The 14,502-nt window shown below is 38.1% G+C and overlaps 1 protein-coding gene across 13 annotated transcripts in view; it reads right to left on the bottom strand.

The window, feature by feature from the left end:
- Nucleotides 1–14,502, bottom strand: part of SIPA1L1 (signal induced proliferation associated 1 like 1) — a 377,878-nt gene that overhangs the window by 333,550 nt on the left and 29,826 nt on the right. For 12 of the 13 annotated variants that reach the window (XM_029239481.1, XM_029239492.1, XM_029239493.1 and 9 more), the window contains one exon: nucleotides 8,716–8,811. The exons of the other annotated variant lie outside the window; for it this stretch is intronic. The gene's annotated coding sequence lies outside the window, so the exon portion shown is untranslated. The remainder of the gene's footprint in view (nucleotides 1–8,715; nucleotides 8,812–14,502) is intronic. 13 annotated transcript variants of the gene reach the window in all.

The raw sequence follows: 14,502 nt of genomic DNA, 5'->3' as shown, positions 1-14,502 counted from the left end.
ATGATTTCACTGATGAATTCTATCATACATTCAAGAAAGAAATTTAACTTTTTCAGAAAATAGAGATCACTGCCCAACTCATTTTACAAGACTAGCATAACACTAATACTAAAACCTGATAAAGATATAACAAAAAACAAAAATTACAGACTCATGTCCCTTCTGAATATAGACACAAAAATTTTTAACAAAGTTTTAGCAAATTAAATTCAATAATATATTTAAAAGGTACATTATGAGCACATACAGTTTATCCCAAGAATGCAAGACTGTTTTAACATTTGAAAATCAATGTAATAAATAAAGAAGAAAACCTCAGGATCAGTTCAATAGATGCAGAAAAGGTATCTGACAAAATCCAACAACCATCATGACAAAAACTCTCTACAAACTAGGAAGATTAGAGAATCTCCTCAGGGACTTTGCTGGTGGTCCAGTGAGTAAGACTCAACGCTCCCAATTCAGGGGGGCCCAGGTTCAATCCATTGTAGGGGAACTAGATCCCGAATGCATGCCACAACTAAGAGTTTGCATGCCACAACTAAGAAGTCCGCATGCTGCAACTAAAAGAGAATCTCCTCAAACTGATGAAGGACAACTACCCCAAAAACCTAAAACCAATTATCACACTCAAAGGTGAAAGACTGCATTGTTTTTCCCTGAGATGAAGAATAAGGCAAGAATGCTCACATTTACCACTTTCTAGTCAATGCTATACTGGAGGTTTCAGCCACTGAAATAAGGCAAGAAAAATAAATAAAAGGCATAAAGATCAAAAAGGAAAAAGTAAAACTTATTTGAAGATCCTATGATCATTCTTGTAGAAAATTCCAAGGAATCCACAAAACAACTACTAGAACTAATATATGAATTTAGCAAGATTGCAGAATACACAGTTGATGTAAAAAATCAAGTATGTTCTTACTAGCAGCAATTAGAAAACAAACTTTTATTTTTAAATCCTACTCATGGTCATACAAATGGTGGTATATATTGAGAAACACACACACACACACACACACACAAACATATGTATATCTCCCCACAAAGTCAGGGAATAAACAAAGAAAGATGACAACACAGAATCCAGAAAATAAAAGATCCTCAAAGGAGAAAACCCAAGGGAATCCCCAAGATGGCAGTAAATCCAAAATGGCAGCTCTGTGGAGGCTCAACAATAAGCAGTTCAGAACTAGCAGGACACAGAGCTCTCTCTGGGAGAGACAGAGCCAAGAGAAAACTGGAACTGACGGATGCCCTAACAAGTTTTAACATTTAAGTCTTTACAGTTCCATCAGAATGCTTAGAGCAAAATTAGTACTTAATCAATAGAAAGCTAAGCAAATTAAAAACAAAGTAACCACTATCTCTGAGGGGGAAAAGTTGAAGAATAAGTAATCACTGAATACTCTCTGGCCAAGGTCATCAATATTCAAATGATAATACTGTAAGTACTGAATGATGGCCTAACCAAAAATTAGATAAAACTGTCATTGGGAGAATGGGGAAAGGGTAGCTGGGGAGCTAAATCATCACCTTCTGTAGGAAGATGTCAAAACATAATGTTTAGAATTGAAAACTCAAGCTGAAGGAGTAAAAATAAATTATTTAGATATAGGACAATAAATGTCAAAAGAACTAGCTTAAAAAACAAAACAAAAAAAACCCTGAAAATGATTGCCTCTGAAGAGAGGTAGAAAGGTTGGAGCACAGAATTTTTTCTTTTCAAGGCTGTATTAGTATTAGCTATTTTACTTACTATTTAAACCAGGCATATTATTGCTTTGCTAAAAGTTAAAATTAAATTAAAATAAATAAACACTTCAAATAAAAATCTATAGTGTCCAACCTTGGGGCCACTGTCAAGGAAATATTTTTAACTGAATTTGGTTTCTCTAAACAAGTTTACAGACAAAAATCAGTTTGAGTAAAACAGATGAGAATGTATATAAACAGCTGCAAAAAATTAAAACTATTTGTAAACTGAAGAACAAGTAGTTCAATAAAAACATTTAGTAAAAGTTAAGACTATAGAAACACTGAGTCCATATCAAATATATCCAGTTTCCTAATAAATACTGCAAGTGGTAATTAAGGAAGTAAAAAAATTTTTTTCAAATACACTCGCATCAACCTCAAAAAATATATAATATGCCCAAAAGGCCTTGCTACCCACTTTCAGTTCTTCAGCTGCCCACAGTACCTGGAGTATTTCTGAATACTCCTTAAGACCTCCAAAGACCAGTGACATTCATAGCAGAGATGCACTGAATGGATACATTACAAATATTTGAGAAGGACCCCTCTCCATCCAGTCTCTAGAGAGTGAATTACTTCTGAGGGTATCTTTTGCAAAACAGCTTTTAAGTCACAAAAATACCAGGAGGGGAAGGAAAAAAGCGGACAGGAGAAAATATGATAAAATTTTGAAAAATACGTACAATATATTTCTAAAACACTCGTAACATTTTAACTCATTCTTTGAGATGTTAAGTGGGAGACTCTCTGGAAACTCTGATAAACTATTCATAGTTCTACTCAATCAGAAGCATTCTAATTAAATACATAATATTAATATAACTGTCTAAGGAAACACTTAAGGGAACTCTACAGATAGTTTCTAAAGTAGACTCCATCCTGTGGGGCAGTTCCTCATTAAAGATATATGCGGCCCATGTGCTCATTCCTATGTTTGTAATCTGTGATTATACAACTTAACATTACAGTCATCCCAGGCCATTCTGCATTTAAAGAGATGTGTTTACGGCCATATCCTGCCAGACAACCATAATACACTTAACCTCAGTTCAACCACTGCCTGAATGAACTTGCTAGGATCACACTGCAATACAGATGCAAAACAAATATTAGGCCAAGGAATGTGATGTTCACATATTGAAAAAAGAGGGAAATCCTTATATAATGCCTCTTAGTCTCTAGGGCAGAATGTACATGAGTATTTAAATTCTAAAAGCTGGAAATCTAAATACAGAACATGGATAAAAATAACAAATTCTTAATTTTGGAAAAAGAAATGAATTCCTCTGAAGGGTGGAGTATGTTATCTCAGAAAGCAGCTCCAACTAGGTGGCAATAAAGGACAATGTTGCCTCTGGATCTATCCAAGCAAATTAGTAAGTCTAGAAACAGAAGAAAAAAATGAATCTGAGAACATTTTTTAAAGGTATTGTTCAGAGTAGATTACATTAGATTATTGCTTTGAATCCACCTGCATTATCAATAGCAACCAAAATTCACTACCACCCAATCGCCTCCTGTGATCTAAACCCACTTTGGGATGCCAGACTAATTCTTAGTGAATAAGTCCTCGCAGGAAGGTGAGCCAATGCACTCATTCAGTCAATCACCAAATATGTGTTGGCCCAAAATATTTCCTTCAGAAAAAGGCTTATAAATTAAAAACTAGGAATGAGACAGTATGATAATGTCTTAACTGTGATTTATCATGTTTTCTGATTTCCTAATAAAATACAGACTTCAGGCTGTAAGGCCAACACTCACCATCAGTGGGCTCCGACTATGCACATAGACCTCAGTTTCATTTTATCATTCAAGCAAGATGTAACACAAGAGTATACAAAGACTATATGTGAAACTGTATCTCTGCTACAAGTCCATTTATAATGATCACTATTGAGAAATAACCACTCCTGGCCCCTTAAATTAATGCTCAATTATGCCTAGAATAAATTTATAAGAACGTGTATTTCAGTGTGTTTAAAAAACTCCAAGGCTGCCTTCTGGTACTTTCATCAATAGAGAGAGATCATTTTAATCTTTCATTTGTCATGAATAAACAAACCCTTCCGGAAATGTTCCCTTATTACTCAAGGTAAGTGAAGTATTACTAGAATTCCATTTCGCAAGTCATCTAGACCACCACTGCCAAATGTTCTCGCAAGTGTATCTTATTCACACTAATGTTTCTCAGGATTGATGGCTGATTAAGTATAAAGTGAACTATTTTACCAGTGAGGAAAAAGCATTATTTTATCAAGGTCACTGTTGGATGATAAATAGAATTCAAGATCACTTTCCCATTTAGTAGACTTTTTCACTCCAAAACACCATTCTTACTATCAATATCAAATTCAATAAGCAAGCATTTGCCTTTATAATGTTACATCAATAGACTGCTTTTATTATACATACTTTCTACAAAATGGATACTCCAGAGCATGAACCATTTCTGTATATGTTAAATTATTACTGGTATTAAACAATAAAATATACAAATATAACTAATTTAGAAAGTAAACTGCGACGTCATAGATACAAAGTACCATCTCTGATTCAGCGAAATCCTGACATCAAAGCTGGAAGCAGGACCTCTGAATCCTATATCCATGAATAACCTTGGACAAGTGAGTTGACCCCTCTGATTCTCCATGTATATATGCTTTACCTGGAGAACACCACCCACTTACTGAGAGAAAGAAGTGAGACCAAGGATATAATAAGCTCTCAGGACAGTACCAACATAAGTAAGTACTGGCCATTGTTGTTGCGTTGTTTTTACTGGAGGGAAAGTATGTAGTAATCACACCCAAAAGAGTGAAACTTAAGCAATACACGTACTAGTCTTTAAAAGTCTATTCAAATAGTGAAATAAGAATACCACAAAAATAAAACAAAATATACAAGAACATATGAAAAAGTTATCCAAGGTCTAGTGTATTTTACCATGATTTTTTTTTTTTATAAACTCTTAGTTGTATTCTGACTTGAGTAGAGAATGTCTAAGATTTCATACATAAATCATTTACTACTTCACCTCCTGGTATCTTGAAAACAGAATAAATCTTTTAATAAGAATAAACTAATGTTTTAATAAGAGATCAGAATGTTAATTAGCATTCTTTTTATAAAAGTAAAAATGTGGAAAACAGGCTAAATGTCCATCAACTTGAAAATGTATGAAAAAATACGCAGCTATAAAAAGAATAAGAGGGACTTATATATCCTAATATGGAATGGTCTAAGACATGTCAAGTTTTTTTAAAAAAAACATATAAAGACTCTGTGTTAAGACAACCGAAAAAATAACTTACGTTACATACATACATATTTATGCACTTAAACGCATACACCAAGGATTCAAAGTATGTGACCAATAGTAACCTCTTGGTTTTACTCTGCATAATCCTGTTATTTGACTATTTCAGTGAGACTCTATTTATACATTACTTGTGTCATTTATGAACCCCCAGGAAAGCTAGCCAATAAATACACTAGGCTAAAATCAAGTAAAAATACGTTTTAGACAGCACTTCATAGTTTACAAAAGGATTCTGTAATCCTTTCAATAAATCCTTTAACACATAATCTAATTTGATCCCCACAATAGCTTCTAGAATTTAAGGTAGTATCCTTCCTTTACAAGTAAGAACAGACTCAAGTATTTATTAATCCACAGTTAGTTAATGCAGAGCCAAAACAGAAACATGGTCTCCTGACTCTAAATTCAGTGTTGAGTTTCTTGTGCTACAGTCCCTCCATAAATTGAAATGCTGACATCTATACCGAGGCTCTCTAAACTGCTGTAGTGCTTCCCTTCTCATGAAAATTCAGTGTGGAGGTAAAGGCATTAGAGTGGGGAGTCATCCTGGGTTCCAGTCTTGACTACACCGCCACTAAGACTTCACAGTAAGTCAAACCTTCGACCATGATTCTTGTGGCCGCAGGTGAGATTCAACAGTGATACTTTTAAAAAATACTAATACCCAGGCCTAACCTCCAGAGATAGGACTTAATTGGTCTAGGGCATTAGTACCTTTATTAAAAGCTCCCCTGGTTATTCTAAGGTGCAGCTTGGTTAAGACCAGAGCTTAAGACTTAAATGTTATTATCTGATAAAAATGAAAGATATTAAAAATCACATGCTATGGGGCTTCCCTGGTGGCGCAGTGGTTAAGAATCCGCCTGCCAGGGCTTCCCGGGTGGCGCAGTGGTTGAGAATCTGCCTGCCAATGCAGGGGACACGGGTTCGAGCCCTGATCCAGGAGGATCGCACATGCCGCGGAGCATCTAAGTCCATGCGCCACAACTGCTGAGCCTGTGCTCTAGAGCCTGCGAGCCACAACTACTGAGCCTGCGCACCTAGAGCCCGTGCTCCGCAACAAGAGAAGCCACCGCAATGAGAAGCCCGCGCACCACAACAAAGAGTAGCCCCGGCCTGCTGCAACTAGAGAAAGCCCACACGCGGCAACGAAGACACAACACAGCCAAAAATAAATAAATTAAATAAATAAATAATAAAAATAAATAAAATAAAATAAAACTAGTGAATTAAAAATTCACATGCTACGTACTTCCCCAGAGTTGAAATGAGGGATGAAAGTTATCATATATGGGAAAGCCTCATGTAAACAATAAAATGCCTTAACACATGTAACGGATTGCTATTTATTCCTTCCAACAGGTAGCACATCTTGTGTACCAGGCACGTGCTGGGATGGAGAGGAAAGGCATCATCCTCAAGAAGCTGGGAAGCTGCCATGTCCTCAAATTACAGCCAAGCAGGTGGTGGTGACCAGCCCAGCCTTGGGGTATGAAGGTGTGTAGGGGTAATGGTGGGAAGAGGGCTTAGAAAGGACAGTGCAGAGGAAACCCTTGAGCTAGATCTTGACAACATTCTAGACAGGGGACACGTCACACCTAGGCAAGTGATTCAGGATGGCCAGAGGTCCTCGGAGAGAGGTCTCAGGACCCTGGGAATCCTTGAGACCCTTTCAGGGAGTCTGTGAGGTTAAAACTATTTTAATAATAATACTGAGACGCATCACCACCAAAAAACTAGAAACAATTCAAATGTCTTCCAACTGTTAAATAGACAAACATATTCATCTGTTTGTCTATGTATGAATATAAATATTCATACATTGGAGTAAGATAGCCATTAAAAGGAACAAATTAGTGATACACACAACAGCATGGATGAATCTCAAATGCACTGTGTTAAATGAAAGAAGCCAGATTCAAAAGGTTACAGACTGTACAATTCCATTTACATGACATCCGAGCAAAAGCAAAACCACAGAGCTAGAAAACAGGTCAGAGGGTGCTGAGGCTAGGGGTAGGGGAACATTTTGGGGTGATGGAAATGTTCTTTATCTTCATTGTGGTTACACAGCCATGCACCTTTGTCAAAACCCAGAGAACTATACGTTAAAAAGGGTAGACTACACTGTATATAAGTTATACCTCAATAAATTGAACTTTTAAGAATAATACCATGCCGCTGTTTGCCTTTTTCACTCTCATTCTCTCATAAGTGTTTTCCAGAAGCTGCATGACTTGATGATGTCATCACTCTGCACGAAGGGAACGTAAGCTTGTATATTCTTGCATTTTAAACTGTTCTCCATTTTAATTTCGAATAAATAGTGATAGATATAATCAACCAAAACAAAAATTCCCTTGGGGCTTTGATAATGTTTAACAGCATAAAAGGTGTCTGAGACCAAAAGTTTGAGAACCACTGCCATAGGTAATAGGGAGGCCCTAAAGTGTTCAAGCAGAAAGTCATGGGATCCAACTTTACAAAGAATGGTGCAGGGAAATTAGTTAAGAAGTTACTACAAAGGTCTGCGGAAGGCTGATCCCAGGATGCACTGGAAAGAAATTACGCCCGCATCTCATCTGTAGCTAGTTATAAATCCCAAGCCAGCTTCCCTCTATTGAGCTGCCTCTTTGTTGGTGCGTTAATGTTTTGCTAAATAATTCCTTTAACTAGTAATATAGTTAGGAAACTAAATCTGCACCAAGAGCCATCCTACAATGCATTACTAAGTGATTTTTGCATTATTCACTCAATTGCCATTGTCCCTCTTCAAACGATGCCAACAACTTAAAGCTGAGTTTTACGTATTTTAAACTTGAGAAGTAACCATCCTAAGGAGGTACAAAAATTAACTTAGAAGTGGTTCAATGTCTCAAAATCAATTAGGAAAATAAGGCAACTGATTAAAAATCCACTTTATTACTTCTCGGAAATGCACTTTCATTTGTAACCAGAAACACTAGGGCAATCCTGACTCAGCACAATTTTTCCTATGCCACGTGGTCTTTTCGAATTTGGGCTGGGGCGGGGTGGGGGGGGGGTGGGGGTTGTGTGTTTGGTTTTGCTTTTGGGTTTGGTTTTGGTTTTGGTCTGCACAGTTCCCTTTCTTCCTAGAGAAAACTCATTTCTAAATACTAGCCCTATCCAAATTATTTTGAGTACAGATCTTTTTACTATAATCTTCTCAAGCCCAGAACTCTTATAGTACTTCGGGATGCCACAGAGATAGAAAAATTAATCTTAAAACCATCCATGTCTTTAAGCTTTAAAATAGAAAACAGACAGACAAACAGATGACAGAATGATCAATCCATCATAGGCTGAAAGTAGTAGGTATCAGAAAGATGATTTCCTTCCCCTAAAAAAAACTACAGGTTTATGAGCCATTTTGAATGAACATGTGCATGTGTCTCAATCATCATCACATATTGCTTCTCTAATTGTTTTAAGTAGCCAGCCCTTTGACACCTCTTAGGTCATCCCGAACAGGTGGAAACTTGTCTGGAGAATTCAACTTGCCATCTTTTAAAAAATTCACCTATGCTTCTATTCAAGTGAAAGGGGGTAGGGGAACCCCAGACTTGGCCAAGGGAGCCGTGTATTACTAAGAGAAAGTAAAACTCGATCCTTACCTGAAAGTACAGTCCTTTTCATCTATCTCTTATACAAAAATCTTGGGAAATTAGTTTACAGTCAGTCCTACAGGAGATTCAAAGTTGAAACTGAACCTATGGATTGAAAAGGGGAAATAATTAGTGTGAACCACGTGTATAATGAAGATAAAAACATCAATTTAATCAAAGACGAAATTTCCGTACACTTGTTAAAGCCAAATGGTTTCTGCAGGAAACCTGTTCTCTGTGACTCAAATCCAAAATGGAAAACGTGGGTGGTTCTTCCTGACTTACCATTAAGAGTCAGCCAATTGGCTGCTGAAGTTTTCACACAACTTAAGCTCAAACGCTAGCCTCCCATCTGCTCTAATACTGTCATACCTTAGTGAAATGAAAGAGGCGTAAAGGCTTTCTTCAGCCTCAACTCAGTCTTTAACGGGGTACCTTGGGCTTATTCTGTCTAGACCATACTTGAACACACTGCCAAGTTCTTCAAACCTTCAAATCCAGAAGATGTGAAAAATGAGAGCTAAATCACAAAATAATTCAGGGGCCGTAAAGCTATCTCTCACTTCAGAGCTAGGATTTCTGAAAAATGACTCTCTTGGGTACTACGCTATAGTAGCTATTTGAGGAGCTGGGGCTCTGGCCTGGTTATCTTCACCATAACTGCACTTCTTCGCCACTATCTGCCAAGTCATGCCTGCCAACAGATACCATTCTTGAACTTCTAAACATATAACTCTGCCAGACTGGGATATGAATCCAGTAATTCTGTAGGGTATAGAAATACCCTCTCCACCCAGCACTAGTAAACTAGCTAGTGTGACACAGACAACTGAAACCACACGCAACAGCACACCTTCAAGGTGATACTAGCATGGCAAGACAAGCACAAGGGCCTCCCGACCTTGACACCTGCAATCAAAGGAAAATCTGCAAACACCAGACAATAAAAATTCAGATAGACTCCAAGTTCCAGTTCCTTAAGATTGCAGGCCCAATTTGAAAGTTCCTCATGTCTCAGGAGGTGGTCTGAAAATTGCCAAGAGGCTCACAGAATCCACCCTGACTAGCAGAGAAGAGCTTGCTATGAGCCACCAGTGACCATTCAGCAAGTGCTTGCATAATGATGCCTCTGGAGTCACATAGGAAAACCCACTGACCAGACTAAACCAATGGGCACTGGCTCCCAAAGTATTCATCTTGAGGAAGCTTCTGTGTGGAGACAATGAACAGCTCGAAACATGCACACTCTTTGTACATTTAAATTTTAGAAAATGTATGTTTGGACGCACTAAGCATATTACGAGCAAATATAGATTCATAAGCTCTTAGAGCTGGAAGAGACCTCAATACTCCATTATCACTGTGAAACTCTCACTTCACCAATAAGATTAAATCACAATCTCCTGACCACCAGTCTAGTGCTCTTCCTTTTACATCCTACTCTCTAATTAGTTGTGGAAACAATATTTTGGAGCATATTAAAATCAAGTTATGGACCGCATAATAAGTATCTCATTTAACCATGTGTTACAAAAGAAACAATTAACATGAAAGATCAAGAAGTAGAAACCTTCAGAGTATTCCCTGCTGGAGAAGGATAGGGTGGGGTTGATTGTCTTTCTCCATATAAGTATAGTCTAATTTTATGGTCAGGAAAAAATATGGACAAATTATATATACAAACCATCTCTCTCTCTTTTTTAAAACTGATCCCTTCCAAACCAGTATCTTTAGCAAAAAGATACAAATCATATCTTACTTCATTTACACAGAATGTTGAAATGACAAAAATAGCAATGCTATCTTCTCAAGTTGAGGCTTAAAATATTTTCTAAATATTTTCACTGCACTATAATTAGTTTCCCCAATATATTTACCTTCAGAACAGATCAAGTAGAGCTATTTCCCTGTTGTAGTTTTCTTTAAAACTCTGATTTTTTTTAACACGTCTAAGATAATAATAGCCTAAGGTGTTCTTTCATTCTGTTCATTTCCTCAAATTCCAAATGACGATTCCTCAAATAAGCACATTTTTGCAAAAAAAAAAAAAAGCCTACACACAGAAAAAGAGGACATAAATAATTTGAATAAGATAAAATACCTGCAGAAATTTTTAAGATAAAAATCTCTAAACAAATTCATAATTGCTCCCTGGGTTACCTCCAGAGACAGGTTTATACACTCCTCTCCTATTAAGGATACGTCAGTGAAAATTTGTGACAAAAATTAGTACCAATTCTGCCCTTCATTAGTTGTGTGATATTGGGCAAATCATTTAAGCTTTGGGCTTAAGCTTATATAAAAAGTCAGAATACTTAATTTCTAAGGTATTTTCTAGGTCTCTTAACATCTTCCTAATACATTAAGCATCATCTTTATTTCCCTTGAATTTCTAAAGTCAAATATCTCTTTAAATAAAAATGAGCATTTAGAAACTACATTATGTCCTAGAACTTCCTAGGAGGCTACTACCAGCATAGTGAAGTGACAATTTCAGAACAGTCTAGACTTTATCTGCACGAAATGTATCTCCTTGTCTCATGTTTTAGCTTTTCCAAAAAGGTTCCAAAATGTACTTTCACATCTGGAAGACTCTACCGAAGCATCTTCCACTCTGCAGAGACTTCTAATTCCCTCCTCTTCCCTCCCCTATCGCCTCAGTACCCCAAGACTCTGAAACCTGCCCTTCTTTTTTTTTTTGGCCTCAATGTTGAAAATGAAAACCTTTTAAGTCAATTACATTTAAAACCAGCTACTGTCCAAGTCTATATTTGAGAAGCTCTGTGTGCATTTTTATCATTTAGTTATCTAGATTCTAATATCTAAAGAATTTGTTCCACTGATTCAAGCTGAAAATGTAATGATTTTTTTCATCTGAGTCCAAACTCCTTGTTTATTGCCAAATAAGCAAGGAAGTTCCAGAACACTGTATGTAACACAACTCACACACTTAAAACAATTTATTTTCTTTATATACCAACTGAAGATGTTGCCATCCCCAACGATTTCACAAATAAAATAATCACTGGGATTGAGAATCTGTCATTTTACTAGTAGGAATCCTAAAGAGTAGCTGCTTTTGCCAAGTTCATTCATTCAACATATATATATTGAATACGTACTATGGACCAGGCACTATTTATTCTTCTTGCTGGGGATGTACAAACAAACGGACAAAAGTCTGCTTTTGTGGAGCCTGTAGTCTAATGGAGAAGATATATAATAGGCAATAAACATAATATATAGACAAATTATATGGGATATACACATATAATATTAGAGGGGATCTGTGCTGTTAAAAAGAAGGCGGCCAGGATGGAAGAATAAGGGGATTCAGGAGTGTATGGAGGGAAGATGGGTTGCACTCTTAAACAGAATGGGTCGGGGTAAGACTCACTACAAAGACAGCTCTGAGCCAAGACTTGAAGGAGGTGAGAAGTGAACCAGATTTAACTTTCCTAGTAATTTTTACCTCGTACTGATTATGCATGTAATAACACATGCCTTAAGAGAAAAAGTTCTGTGTATGAGCAAACAGAAGAGTAAATAAAAGAGAGCTGTGTGTAGTAAACCCCCTTCATTTTTGCAGCTTTTTCTACCAAGTGAAACTTACATCTTCAATTAGGCATGCTCATTGTGCGTTCCCCTCCACACCCACAAGGGTTGTTCTAACAAAATTCTTACTTCTATCATTCATACTCCTCAAACCTCAAGAAGAAATTTCCAAGTATTCATTTGACACATAAAAAAAGCACCAGTGTTATCCAACCAACAACCCCACTGAGATGGCCCAACTACAAGTCAGGACTTAAATCTCAGGACGGGAACTCAAGAGGCACTGAGCTTTTCCCACTGTGGTGAAACCTCTGCTCTTCTACAGGGTTTAATGGGAAAAGACTGGATTGTGAAATCAGGAGGCCTCACCACCAACCAGCCCTGTAACCTTGAGCAAATCACATCACACGATTTTCTCAACTATAAAACTAGGGTTTGAACCAAATGATTTCTAAGTCCCTTCTAGGGATAAGTCCACTTCAGAAAAAAACTTTTGGTAAATAACCCTATATCAAAAAGTATAATACTTTTTGACATAGGGCTATATGAAACCCTATATACCAGATCCATACACTTTAATTTGCTCCTCTAGTATCAATTCATATCGACCCATGTATAAAATCACCACTCTCCCTCTCTGGTTAAAAGATCCACAAGAATGGGCCTTGACTAGCTCACCAAGGGCAAAAGAATGTGCAAAAAGATGATATTCTCGTCTCAACTTTATTATCTACATACTCTTATTAGACCAGCCTATCATAGAAATTCTAAAGTAACACAAGCATGGAACTGCCAGAGTTTTAAATATTCTTTATGCACCACTACCCCCAATTATTTAAAGTATGTTTTTAAATACTAGGCTTCCTTAAAAGCTACCTGTAACCCATTAGTGTAGCTGCTATGACATTATTTTTTTTTTTTTTGACATTATTTCAAATAGGCGCTGTAGGGCTTCCCTGGTGGCGCAGTGGTTAAGAATCCGCCTGCCAATGCAGGAGACACAGGCTCAAGCCCTGGTCCGGGAAGATCCCACATGCTGCGGAGCAACTAAGCCCATGAGCCACAACTACTGAGCCTGCACTCTAGAACCCGTGAGCCACAACTACTGAGACCACGTGCCACAACTACTGAAGCCCGTGAGCCTAGAGCCCGTGCTCTGCAACAAGAGAAGCCACCGCAATAAGAGGCCACGTACCACAACAAAGAGTAGATCCCGCTCTCCACAACTAGAGAAAGCCTGCGCGCAGCAAAGAAGACCCAACACAGCCATAAAATAAATAAATAAATGTATTAAAAAAAATAGGTGCTGTAACGAGCAGCTGTTTATTCAGGAGGGCTGAAAATCCTTGGTCCATTCTCACCACAGTTTAATGAAGAGTTCCCTGCTGTGTAAAGCCCACCTTCTCACTGCAGAATTTTAAAAAGCAAATAAACAAACCGAGGCTGGGAGCATCGTTTCCTGCCTTCCTCTGGGATACACTTACACCTGGACAAACGTCTCCTCCAGCAACAAAATACAAAGAAACTACAGGGGACTAGGGGACTAAAAATGACTACACACACTGCAGTTGGGGAAATCATGAACAATAAGATACAAAATGGCTACCAACCAACTACCATTTCTGAGGTGTTGGGAGCAAAAGCAGGGTACTGCACATGATCCCTGCACACAGCACCGCCAAAGGGGTGGGCAGATCACCTCTGGCCCCACCCACGGCTCCACCCCTGCCCTCATCCCCCCACCCTCACCCCATTTAAGGAACCAGCCTGCCCTCCTTGGAGAGTGACCAAGGGAACCTGTTACTTGTTTCTGCTCCCTCACAACAAGAGTCCCAATAAAGCCTTGCCTGAACTTCTCGTCTGTCCTCTTTTCAACCTCTACTGATTCAAGAGTCCAAGGACTCAAGTCAGTAACAGTACCACCAACCAGACACACCACCCGGGACTCCTTCAGAATGGAGTCTCAAGAGTTATACGGGGAAGGAAGCAAGGTGGGTGGCAGTGTGTGCAGCACCCACTTTGCTCAACGACAAAAGCAGAGTGATCTCGGCTCTGGCTTCCCCTCTGAAGCACCCTGACCCAAGCAGGGGCTGCAGCTCCTGGGAGGGCACGTCCCACAGTGCAGTACTGACAGCCAACCACTCCCAGTCTCTTTCTTCAGCTCTCCTGATGATTTTCTGAGTTACCTAGCAGCCTTAATCAATCCCTTTCTGCTTACACTAACTAGAATAGATCTTAGTA

Source organism: Monodon monoceros, unplaced genomic scaffold, assembly GCF_005190385.1.
Source record: "Monodon monoceros isolate NGI ecotype Baffin Bay Population unplaced genomic scaffold, NGI_Narwhal_1 Super_Scaffold_21, whole genome shotgun sequence".
NCBI classification, from domain to species: Eukaryota; Metazoa; Chordata; class Mammalia; order Artiodactyla; family Monodontidae; genus Monodon; species Monodon monoceros.
This window is presented reverse-complemented; position numbering and strand designations above follow the sequence as displayed.